This window comes from Rhopalosiphum padi, chromosome 4 (genome assembly GCF_020882245.1).
Source record: "Rhopalosiphum padi isolate XX-2018 chromosome 4, ASM2088224v1, whole genome shotgun sequence".
NCBI lineage: Eukaryota > Metazoa > Arthropoda > Insecta > Hemiptera > Aphididae > Rhopalosiphum > Rhopalosiphum padi.
Genome location: NC_083600.1, coordinates 7,585,593 through 7,599,522, shown reverse-complemented (window position 1 = coordinate 7,599,522; position 13,930 = coordinate 7,585,593). Strand labels below are relative to the sequence as shown.

The 13,930-nt window shown below is 25.4% G+C and overlaps 1 protein-coding gene across 4 annotated transcripts in view; it reads right to left on the bottom strand.

Moving 5' to 3' along the window:
- The window catches only part of LOC132929817 (potassium voltage-gated channel protein Shaw-like), a 188,092-nt gene that overhangs the window by 27,637 nt on the left and 146,525 nt on the right, over window positions 1-13,930 (bottom strand). The gene's annotated exons all lie outside the window — the stretch shown is intronic.

Below are 13,930 nucleotides of genomic sequence, written 5' to 3'. Positions count from 1 at the left end.
GTTTAACTAAAGTTATTATATTTAACTAAATTTTATGAATATCTAATATCTATTATATATTATAATACGTTTGATTACATTTTATATTACATTCCTTTCAATAAATAAATGTAATTATTTAATTATTCAATACAATACTTCAAATTAATATTATTATTATTATTTTAAACCTAATCCTAAATAATTAAGTAGGCCTACCGTAAAACAATTTATAACGAGGAATTTCGATTTAGTTTTATTCTATACTATAAGCACTATAAGCAACTATTTAATTGTATTAATTTATAGTATAGATGAATTATTATCTTTTATCCTATCGAAACTTATTATTATTATTATTAGGATAACAGTACAATCACCGCTTAGTCCATCAATCATCGATCACTATGGGCACAAAATGAGGATAAATGTATCAAGTCTCCATTGAATCTCATCTGAAGTATCAAAAAGAACCCAATTTTAAGATAAAAACTTTTATAAAATAAATAATGATAAATATTAAATAAATAGTTCTAAGGAAAAATATATAAAGTAATAACTTTATATAATACCTATTATAAGTGGATTTTGTAAATTAACAAAATTTGAAATACATAAATATCTATTTAGTTCAAATATTACGACTATAGGTACATAATATGTTGATACATTAATAATAGTAGATACGTAACAAATAATTTATATGAAGAAACTTACTATAATAATAATGTTGTTCTATAATAATATTATAGTATTATCATCAATATTACATAAATAATATTAATATCTTACATTTTAGTATTAGTAGTTTTCTCATAAATTATTAAATATTATAATAATTTTAATACAATAATACGTACATTTTGGTTAAAACCGATGAATTAAAATTAAAAAAACCATATAAATTGTATTTTAAAATATAATATAATTAATAACAAAATTAGGTTTAGTTATTGCAATAAATTTAAATTAGTTTTTTTATTAGTATATAAATTATACATTTTTATGAGATTATATTATATTTTAACAAGTTAAAAATAAATAGTAAAAAATACTTAATTAGCATACACTGCATTACACAATTTTATTTTACTATAATAATATTATTGATTCGGATTCGTGACTGAGTATAAAATTAAAAAAAAAAACTTTATACATCGATATAACTACATAAATTTAATTTAAATTATTAACCAACAAATTAATAATTAAAACATCAACAAAAATGAAAAAAGTTAGCTACTGTAACAAACATTTCTATTCAACAAATAAGGAGAAATTAAAATTCAGAATAGCCAATGAGTTATAACTTTAAATTATATTATTAAATCAAATTATCCTTTTAAATTTAAAATAAAAAAATCATAATTTTAATGCACCAAGCGAGCGCTTACCACTATAATAATAGTAATCGCCTACCATAATTGTGTGTATTAATATTTTTTTTATTCATTAGGATTGCGATTGATAAAATACCGATTTTAATTCTACGCATCATACTTATTGCACGTTAAAAATACATTTATATTCTGCCATGTACATTGTACATCATATAATAGTAGTTGAGGTAAATCTCATAATGGCTTTATAGTTTATTTTAAATATTTATATTATATAATTTTATAATAAAATTGGATATAAAATAATCTACAATATTATTTTATATGAAAGTGTTTTAATCAAGAGAAAAAATAACACAATAATTTATTTGCTCACATTATCGTAAACGAAACATGACAATTGTTGTTAAAAAAACATTTCTTTTGGAGTAAAAAAAAAAGAAATTTCCAACATAGTTGAAATAGTCAACATTTATCCGGGTCGTAATTAATATTATAACACCTTTGTTCCATGCATACCTAGTAAAAAAAAAATGTATGCAAATCTCCTGGATTTAAAACACCAATTATTCAAGAACCGTGTTTTTGTTTGAATATTAAATATTTTTTTCGGCTTAAATAGTTTACCACCGGATTAAACCATGAATAAATTATTACTATAAATTTAAATGTGATATATTATGCATTGGTATAACGTGAAACATAAATCCAAACGTTATTTTTAAGACGAAACACGCCCGTCAAGGGCCAAGTGAGGTGTGCAGCGGTATTGGGACTATAATATATTATAACGAATTAAATTATGATGTAGCTAGTAATAATAATTTAAATATCAACGTCGACGGAGTCTTTCACGCAACATAGAATGACCACCATGACACAGAAAATGTAGCAACTCACTTTGTATTTGCGCCAACACAATTATATAATATTACAGATCCCTATTCAAAGTTTTAATAATAATAAAAAAAAAGTAACAACACCTAAATCAGGCTAAAATTTACAATTAGGATTCATATGAATTGTTTTATTGATTTATATGACTCAAGTATTAAAATAACATATTATATATTTTTGTAGTTAATAATTTATAATAAGTTTATGTCGAACTAATTTGAATTTATTAACTAAAGTTGTACTAATATATTTTATAAGTATATAATTAATAATAATAAATCTACGAGTATCATTATTTTAAACTTTAAATATTCATAAGACATGTTTATGTTTGCAATAAATTGAATACTAAATATATTAATTTATATTATAAGTATATTATTAAATTATAAATTCTCAGTGGAGTGATAAATGTATTTGATTTTAGAACATATGTATTTTTTCTATGCCTGTAATCGCCTTATAGAGCAGTCGCTTTCCTATCTTCAATATAGTAAGGGAGGTATCTGGTAAAAAATTGCATCTAGTCAATACTACAGAAGAAAAAAATAGAAAAAACACAGTATTTTTTTAAAATAGGTACAACAGGAAATTATAAAATATAAAAAAAATTATATATTTTTTGTATTTAATTATTTATTATTTAATTCAATTTTTACTCAGTTGAATTGTAGCAGTCACTTATTCAATGACTTCATAATATTCTTAAAACTATTATACATCTGAGAAATATTCAAATATTTTTATTTTTTTTAATTTATAGATTTTGTTTCAGATTGTAGGACAATTTATGAAAATATAATATGTTGCATCAAAATTAATTCATATTTATACAATTTATCTGTTAACAGAGCATTATTATTTTGTATGATAGTTATAATTATTATAACATTATTTTAGTTTTAGAAGTTCTACTTTTAATAATGTTAAAACCTATTCCTTATAAATATTTTTCGGAGATACCAACAGCATAATAATATTATTACAATAGAATAATAGATCGCAATAATGTGGATCTATTGAGACTGAATTATATTATAATCTACAATCTACTTCGTTGTTACGGGTTTATATTATTAGATTTATATAAGTTATTTCAGTAAAAGTGGGTTCAGAAAATAGACTTCAAAAGTATTCGTTGGTTAAAATATCTTATCAGCGGAATTTTGGCATTTCGAAGACAATAGCGCAATGGAAATAGTTACTCAAAGGCATAATTCGATCTTTTGACTTTCAGACGCTTTTCCCCTGGACTGAAAAATAATATCCCCAGGATACGATACGATCGTAGGAATATTTTCGTCTGGAACAGGAGGTGTAATGCATACGAAAGAATGTGGATCTAGAAATAAATATAATTTAATATTTTCTACGAATATGCTATTACTACTACTACTACTACTACTACTACTATGAATACACCTTTGTAATATTACAATTTTGGTATAATTTTAGCATAATAAGTATATCAAAGATTCATAAAAATAATGAAATTTATAATAGTCATTTGAACTTCACAGCGCATAAAAATTTCATTAGCATTTCTAAAAAATGAAAATTTAATTTGAAACACTAGAAATTGTGATAATGAGGTTTTTTAAACATATGTATAATAATGTAATGGCATTCACATAGAAAAAAAAATCAAAAAAACAGAATTTTTTGAATATAAATTGTAAGTAGCGAGTTTAATAATTTCAGAGATGAATATAAAGTATTCTAATTTTAAAGTTATTAAATGAATAAGCAATAAAAATAAATTGTGGTACAACTGTATAAGAGCTCATTATTTGTACCTATAGGAAGGAATTATTTAAAAACAATGAAGTATAAGTACAATATAATACATACTGAAAAAATTGTATTTTATAAAAATATGAATATTAGTTAAATACCATTAATACAATTTATTATGTTCATTCAATTTTGAAATATAAATATACTGAAGTATTTTTATTCTTTATTTAAACACTAATTGAGCTGATTCGCTGCAAAATATTGTAATACATTCATTGCATCAATTTTTTAGCATAGACTTGGACCGTCCTTGTGTTATGGTAATATCTTATTTGGTTAGTTCAATTGTTAAAAGGCTGCTCAATTACGTTATTACGTTTTTTTTTTGTAGACATACTTGTTCTTGCAACAAGTCGACACAATTAATTGGTATTAAAACTATTAATTGGTAATCGGTAAGAAACGACACGGCAATAAACAAGGGTAATTTTAGTTAAAAGTTATTAAAATAATTGCCGTCATAAATAAAATTATTTTTAATTATATAAAAAAATTCGAAAGCACGCTTGTTGAAGTAAACCTAAAATGTATATTAATTTTTACACTTTCGGTTTTGATTTAAAGATATTGATACCTATATTAAATAAGTAATAATATTATGTAAGTTGTATTTCGTTAATACAATGATACCTGTGGGCTGCGATAAGCCAAATTGTATCATTAAAAATGTAGGTAATCGTAAGACGTTCAATGGGTCTGTTACGAAAAAAAAATAAAACAAATATATATGCCGAATTGTAAAATAAATTCAAAACATTATGTGAAAACATTATTAAATATTTAAGTTGGGGAAAGATATTTACCAATTTTTTTTAATAGCAATAGCATATTATACTATTCAATATTTATGACTTTTTTTTATTATTATTTTCCTATTTAACTCAACACTTAACTTATAATATACTTATACTTTAACTAATATTTGGAATTTTGAAGTGAAATACATTTGACGTTTTTTACATTGTCGTTTTTTCTCCTAGATTCTTGCAATGTCTATACTATTGTAGTAATACAATAGTGATTCATCATAGACTGTCTGACTAATGGTTAAAATATTTTATTAATTGTATAATTGCCATATTAGGCTATGTACGCGATGATAATATTACTGCCATGTCTAATAATTAGGTGAAACGAATCACGACAAACAATATGTACCGAATTGCCTATATAGCGCCGTATAATCCAAATCTCACAGTACACGAATTTAAGAAAGATAATATTATGTTCGAAGCAATCATCGCATATTTCATAATAATTATTAATTCGAAAAATCAATAATATTTAACCCATAATCTATATATCAGAAGCAATCTGAGACTAGACCGTCTTGTTTTAATTAATTTAAGAACCTAACATTTTTTTGTGAGTGTGTTCGAATTGTACATTAAACCTGTGGATAGGGAATATGCCAAATCCAGAATATTACACGTCAATAATTTTAATTTGATTTGATTTATATAGAACCATCACGTAATGTATACGTAATTAGTATACTGATGTTATCATAACATATTAACATATACAGTATATTATATTTATTTAGAATAATGAAATCACTGTTTTTAAATTAATGCCTGTTGTGGCGTATACAAATACAATAGATAAATAAATAAATAAATTACAGACTAGCTATTACAAAATATGTAAAAAAATCCAGAAAAATAATATTCAAAAGATAATAGGTTTGTTCCCAGTTCGCTGACACCAGGTTTTTCGACCAAAAAACCAATTTTCAATGGTTTTTAAAAAAAGTCCAATTCATCACCGACAACGATGATAATATTAGCTACATGCTTCTTGACATAGAAATGTATACAACTATATAAGACACTATCTACCATCTAGCTATCTTATCGTAATAATACGTCTATCAAGCACTTATTGACATCGATCAATATAATAATATACAGAATATGAATAAGTGAAAGTCCACTGCGGTTAAAATTAAAATTATGATTTTAGTTTGATATTTCACTGTACGAACTCCAACACACACAGGCGTACAGTAAAACATGGTATACACAACATGGGAGAAGCAATGCCAAAACCAGTCCCTCCCCCGGTTCTCGATAACACGAAAAAAGAAAAAGTGTACATAACATACAGCTACAGCATACATAAAATATTATACATTTTTCATTTCATTTTTCCAGCCATTATGTGATGGTTCAAAATTAAGTCTGAAAATCATCAGGACTTACTTGTAGTGAATAATTATGACGTACAATATACATAGAACAGACCGAAAACGCGAAGAAAACATGTAGGTACTGTTTACATTTTTCAGATTAAGATAAAACGAAATTATTCTGATCGAGTATGTTGATACAATAATATATCATATATCCACTTATAATTTTTATATTATTATTGGAATGTATATAAAATGGTAATTTTTCTATGTATACCTATATTGTGTGTTCATATATTACATGCTGGCGAACTGGGAAAACTCCAGATAATATACGTTCTACGCGTGTTGTTTGTATAAAAATTATTTGTTTACTATTATTGAAATTGTAGGTGCTATAAAACACTATGATTTATGAGCTTAATTTTTTTTTAGTGCCGACTGTAAATATGAATATAAATTGATTATTCTATTCGAATGAGTTTGTTTTTATTTGATATATATTGTATTTATATTTTTAATCATTTAAGTTTTGCATTTCATCATTAATCGTTTACTGTCTTATAATATAGTATCAGCATGGGATTATACTACGATAATAATCACTTGATTCATTTAAATAACATTATTTAAGTGTTAATTGCTTATTACTTGCCACGTTAATTCTTTGATTTATTTAACAGATTAACATCATGATTTTGATTTATTTTCCAAGTAAATAATATTAAAATACCAGATTACAGCTAGAGTATATGTAATTAATTAATTATACTTATATGTAAAGATATTATAATTATAGTTTCGTATTGCAAATAATTAAATTTGATGTTCAGTAGAATAATAAAATATAAATATAAAAGATTCAAAAAAATATATCTACCACTTAACATAATATATACACATATATCTATAGTCTATATACAGTATTTAAAGTTTAAACTAATTAAAATGTATTCAAAATATATTTTAAAAATAAATTGTATGTATAGCAAATTTTATAATAATATGAAGATTGTTAGGTAACTATAAAAAATATGTTAGTGTGAATTTATAATGCAGTGTATTAGATTTGCTTAAATAATAATTCAGCTTTTACGTTTAATATTAAAAATGTAGAAGTAGACACAAAGATAACTTGATACAAATTTGTATTTTAAATATTGTTCAGTTTATTAAAAAAGTTATAATTTTTAGTTTTTCCTTAGTTTTTTGAAAGTACATTTTTAATAAATACATTTATTTTTTTATGAATTTCGAAAGTCTTTACTAATTAAACTTCTTGTTCGATAATTTTAAAATTTATAATAAAACAAGAATCCCACGATAAATTTTTACTAAATGACAATATTAAACTCTTATTTAATTATATCAATTATTGACTTAACTGTTTGCCAAAATAAAAATTAATACTCCCGTTAAATTATTCTTAGTTGTTAAGATAACTTACGCTGAATTTAAAATATATAAAATTCTTATCTTGCATTAAGTAATAACATGGACTTTATAAATTCGTATATTAATAAAATTTACATTTTGGTAACAAAAGAATAATAATATCGATCAAATAGGATCAATAATGTACATGTTTAGTGTTTAATATGTGCGTTTCTGCTAATCTAAACGAATTTGTACTCGTATTGCAGAACATTTATAACTCGGGGATAGTGTTTCGGTAAATCGTAACGGTATACGTAAAATTATATAGGATTTTGTTGTAATAAATAGCTTGTGTTGGAATGTAGCGTGAACGGAACGTAAATCTCCTGTTAAATTATAAAATTAAAATCGATTCATTTTGCCGCTACTATTATAGTACTATGATGAGATGTATCTATAAAACGATATAAACCATATTATATTTCAATATGAGTGGGATGGTTCTATGACTGTGACCAGTGATAGAGTGGGGTGGTTCTATATGACGGAGATCAGTGATAGAGTGGGATTTCTCTTCCTCTTTCACCCTCGTACTATTATTCGTGGTATTTATTGTTAAAATATTAATTCACGGTACATTCTAATAATAATAATAATAAAAATAATAATAAAAAAAATAACTAAAAAAGTGTGTTTTTAATTAACAACAAACAATGATATTTAATTATAATTATTAAACTATTAAAATTAAACAGTACCTCATTAGTATTTTCATGTTACATAGTAATTAAATGAAATATTTTTAAAGGCATGTGGGCATATTCAAAGCATATATTCATATAGTCAGTAATATTATTAACGATAATAATTGATTTTATCGCTATTTTCATAGGGATATTTTGTTGTTAATGTGCGGCTGCCACGGATGTTGAAAACTAAATAATTGTCGTATTATAATATTATAGCCATTAATAACACTCGACAGTCGTATTCGTCAATAATAACAATAATAAATAAATATAATTATACCAAACGCATCTTTATTCATATACTCTTATAACAATACCCGTTGTAAATTCACCCCAAATTGGAGACCCTCTTCAAAATGTGTATTGACACATCATTCTGTATTATAATAATTTGTATCGTGGACAGTTCACATATGCTTTGTTTCATTACACGCTCGTAAGCAGCCCGTGCCATATCATTATTAGACCAATAATAATATTGTTTATAATATGGAATACGAGAAAAATCACTCTAATTATATTATTAAGTTGAATATTATAATACTATAATGAAGTATATACAAGTAATGTATATATTCGTATATTTTATAATATTATTTAGGTAGTTTATTTAACAAATATCATAATAAAGGCTAAGTGTTTTATGATCAATTGTATCCAAAACTCCATGTATAACGGAAAGTATTATTATATTTAATGATAACGATTGATATACCTTACATGTTTGTTTTATAAGTTGTATTTTAAGTGAGCAGAACACAAAAATATCGTGGAGTATCTCTGTATCTCTATATAACTTCACCACACACATTACACATTAAAATCTTTATAGATTAAAAATAATTAATTATCAGTTCGATAATAGATTTAAATGGATGTTATCATATAAAAAAAGTTAAAATTTAAAAAAATCTTAAAATATTGAACATATTTTTTTATGGACCGCCATAATAATCTTTATTTTTATAATAATAAAGCAATTCATATTGTATACGTTTGACAAAACTATAAACGCAAAATTTGATTAGATTTAGAGCTAAACATTAAGCGATTTCAAATGCGCACAGCACACCGTCTCGTCTATTTAATTTATTAGCGTTTATTTTTCCACCGATAATTTAAAGAAAACGGAGAGAGGAAATTGATGACAAACGGATAGTCGGATAGGATTGAATTGAAGTGCGCGCTAGCGATTCGATGCAGCGAATTTAACGGGAGACGCGGCATCGTCTGTGACGCCACGAAAATATGGTAAGGGAGTAAAAATATATTGGAAAAGTCGGAAATTAGTTTTACCGCCCTCATCTATGGGGTCCATTTTATAATCGTTTTGTCGGGGAAAAATAGCAGACGGAAGGTGGTTGTGGAAGGGCGAAATCAAATTAAAAATATCTTAAGAACGGAACAACGATGGCCGCTTGGCGGCGGCACTGTTGATCAAATAAAATAAAAATACCACTCACAAAAACTACCAATTTTCCACAACCGTTATTTTTATTTTACTTGTCTTATTTATTTTCTTTTTTTTTATTCCCACAGCACAACATAGTTCTTCCTTCCGGCCAAGAACAAGATGAGAAACGTATCGTTGGCCTCGCCTTTATCGCCACGACAATCTGTATACGGCACTCTCAGCTGCTACTTAAATATTCGTCTCCGTCCTCCCCCCCCTCTACTTCCAACACGACCCTCCCGTCAACCCGTCCCTATACACTAGACCACTATTGTACGTATAATCCTTAGGACGACACAAATCCTCGACACGGAAATTCCCTACCCCTCAGGAATTACGTACTTCTATAGCGTGTTTGTTCATCACTCGGTTTCGTAGTTTTTAAAGCTCTATAATATTATATAGTATTCCAACCCGGATTCAAAGCGATTTGATACTTAGCGACGACTCCATGTATCTAGCTAAGATGTCCTTCACCACAAAATGTTTACTACAATATTACATAGTCTATAGAAACGATTGTTTATTATTTAATTTCACTAAAAGATTATGTGTATAAGTCATATATACTATGCGTCAGTAAACTTTGACTCCGTAACGGTCTTATTTTAGTAGTATTTATTGAATAACCCCTCTATAAAGTCTCACGTCTTCCACTAAAATTTGAATTATTTGATTTATTAAAAATAATAATAATTGTGCATATATAGATAAATAAAATACAATTCGTTCAACGTTTCTATAGTATTGTACCTATGACGAAATATATACTCCGAATATATGATTCAATAACAGATTTATTATGTATACTTGACAAATATAACCTTATCACGGTTCACTGAATTTATTATTTTACAATAGTAACTTAGTTTTCATGGATACCTAATAAGTATGCTATTTTTTTCGAAAAATAACGATACAAGGGCAAAAGTATACCGTGTGTTCAATTTTAAAGGTAACAGGAAATATTTCGAACGCATGACCTTTAATTTGATTCGGGTTTTTTACAGGGTATATATAAATAGATATGTTTTTGATAAATTCTAATTTTTAACTTTTTATCTGCGTAAGCGCAGTAAAATAAAAATGTCTCAAATATTGGAACCACCATTTTTGACACTGGATTTGGATTGCTCTGTTATTTTTTTTTTTTGAGCAAATTTGATCTTTACAGTTTTTTAATATCTTAAAAATTGACATTTTTAAGACAGACGAAAGTTTGTCTGAGATGAATTTTTCTGTAGTTTTACCTGTTTGTCAAGTATTTTTTTTGTTGTTTAAATTTATATATTAAATATATAAATTATATGAGTTTGTAATAATAAAAATAAATAAACTATTTACTCACTATCTCTAAAAAAATTATGATAACAGATTTAAAATGATTATTATAACTTTCGATGAGCCCGAAAACATATTAATTGAAAATTAATTTCTCTACACGTCAGGTTAGATCCTCTTCAATCGTCAGCCTCTAACCCACAGCAAATAGTTTCTATTAATATAACTATGATTAACTGTACGGCAAATAGTGTAAGCTACTGTGTTAAATATTATTTCACGATAATAATATCATCATAATGTTCAATTTATTGCACAGTTAACAGATGGAAAATTACGTGAATTCTAATTTTGAACATAGATAATCTCGTTTTATTTGCTTAATTCCCCTCTAAATTACGAATAAAACTATATAGCGTTATTTGCTAGATGAAAGGATTCGTGTATATTCGATTTCTACGGTATTAAAATGTAATTATGGCGTATATTAGTACGTATATTATATTTGTATTTAATACCCTCACGTTTTATTGTCATGATTTCTCGAGTAGCTTACGATTTCAGATTATAGGTTATTTTCCGTTTGTATTTGGAAAGAATTGAAATCAATACGCCATTATTGGGCCAGGTTATGGGTTATGATTAGGTTAACCATTATAATAATAATATCTTCAGATAATATTTTTTATATGTTTTCAAATGATTAATAATTCATTGAACAGGATATAGGTACAATTTTTTTTATGATTTGACAAAAATTATGTCATAAATTAAATGATAAACCCAATACAAAGTACTATAAGGTTTAGAATTACGTATATATTGTATCTTCTACTATTATGTACTCATCTTTTATAGTTAAGGCTTAAAAATTTAATAAAAGATTCTTCGTAAATATTTTACGCTGAAACTAAAAAATCTAATAAATTTATGTATAAACACGATATTTTTTTAGATAGAGGTTCAATTTTGGAAAAAATCAGGTATTTAAACGAAGAAATTATAAGGACTTTATTTATTTTGTTATAATTCAAACAATTTTTCATGAGGATTTTAAATTTTTAATATAAGTATATATTATTATTTTTTATGTATACACATACTCGTAGTAATATTCGTAGTATATATTTTCAAATACAATGTTTTCTAGGTATATAAATTAATTTAACTTATTTTAGTATATTACTATAATATTATTTATAGAAAAATAAGTTTATATCATTGGTATATAACAGCAGAATAATAAATACTATAGGTGTAATAATGTTATATTTTTTTAAATTAATAGAACTCAGTACTAGAAAACATGTAGGCAAGTAATAAGTGTATAATATGCATAATATAGTGTTATATGAATGAATGCATTTTTTTTAATTAACATAAATTATAATTTTACACGACTAAAATACAAATTCAAACAAATTAGATTACTTCAATCACATTTATATGCAGATGGATATATTTCAAGATTTGGGACAATGGATTTAATTATTTAGTTACTTAAGTACTAAAGTTTCGATCAATAATAACTTTCGATTGTATCACTAAGCACACAGATGCGTCTGTCTTAAAAGCTTAACATGTCTACGAATACACAACTAAAACGTAATATTTTAAATACGTGTTGGGTAAATTTAAATAACGATCATACTTTATTAAGTTGATTTAAAGCCAAACTTTGCACAATTCTAATTAAATTATTATATATAATCAGATTAGATTATTACGATAATTAAAAAGTCGGGTTAAATTTTGTTACAAATATTGTATTTTATTTATCTATAATTAAAAATGTTTCCGATGTTTATTAATAATAATTTATATAAAAAATGTTAGTACGTAATATTGTAATAGTAAAAAGACGTATTGGTACGTATACTTATACCAACATTTTTGTCATCTCATAAAATTGTTATAAACAATAACAATAATATACCCGCAGTATTTTAAATGAAAAAAATGTACTAATTAAAATATCATATAATGCATACTTAAAACTTATACAGCGGTACAATATTCAACGTTTATAAATCCACTCGAATTGTTTCAAACCCATTTATTTATGACTTCTCGGAAGTTCTATTATAACAATAATAATATACTAATAAGTAGGTGACAGTGCACAGCTAGCTCATCCTAAGCCTGTGACGCACTCAAGTATCGCAATATTCGTAATGTTATATTTTACAAAGCTTCATGAAGCGTATTATATATTATAATAGATTATATCACATCTGCTCGAACCGATTCTGTAGACTATATATTCTGTATACAATACATTCCTGATCCACTAACAAATGTCGGAGAGCCACTCCATCTGCAGAGACCGTCAGTTAATAAGCGTATAACTGGAAATGATCATACATACTACTTAGCTGCAGTATTATGCGCTGCACAGTCAAACGCAACGAATTTTAATTTTATCAACTATTGTCTAGTCTACGACTGCTGTTGGTATTTTGGTTTATTCGAATTCAAAATTTAAACGTCAATTACTTTTGTATCGGATGTATAAATAAATTTCAACTTTTTGTTTTTAATTTACGATCATCAGATATACTATATATATATTATATAATTAGCGGTGGCGGTAAGCCTTTTTCGGGACACGCACCAAAACTTTGTAATCGGTCTTAAAAAAAATCACGCACCAGTAATATATATTCATATAGAGACCTACCCATAAACAATTTTTTATAAGGGCGATGGGTGTCTTAAAAAAGTTCACTGAAATTATTTTATCAGCAGATGTGTATATTTTGTTAGTCTTAGAAGTTTGAATAAAAAACAAGAAGCATTAACTCCACCCAACAGTGTATTATTCCTCTGTCTGGATTTATATGTTTGAATAAAATAATTCGCTGTGAAAAATAAAGTTTTACATAATATTATGTATGCTGATGTAAAAATTGAGTTTATTTGG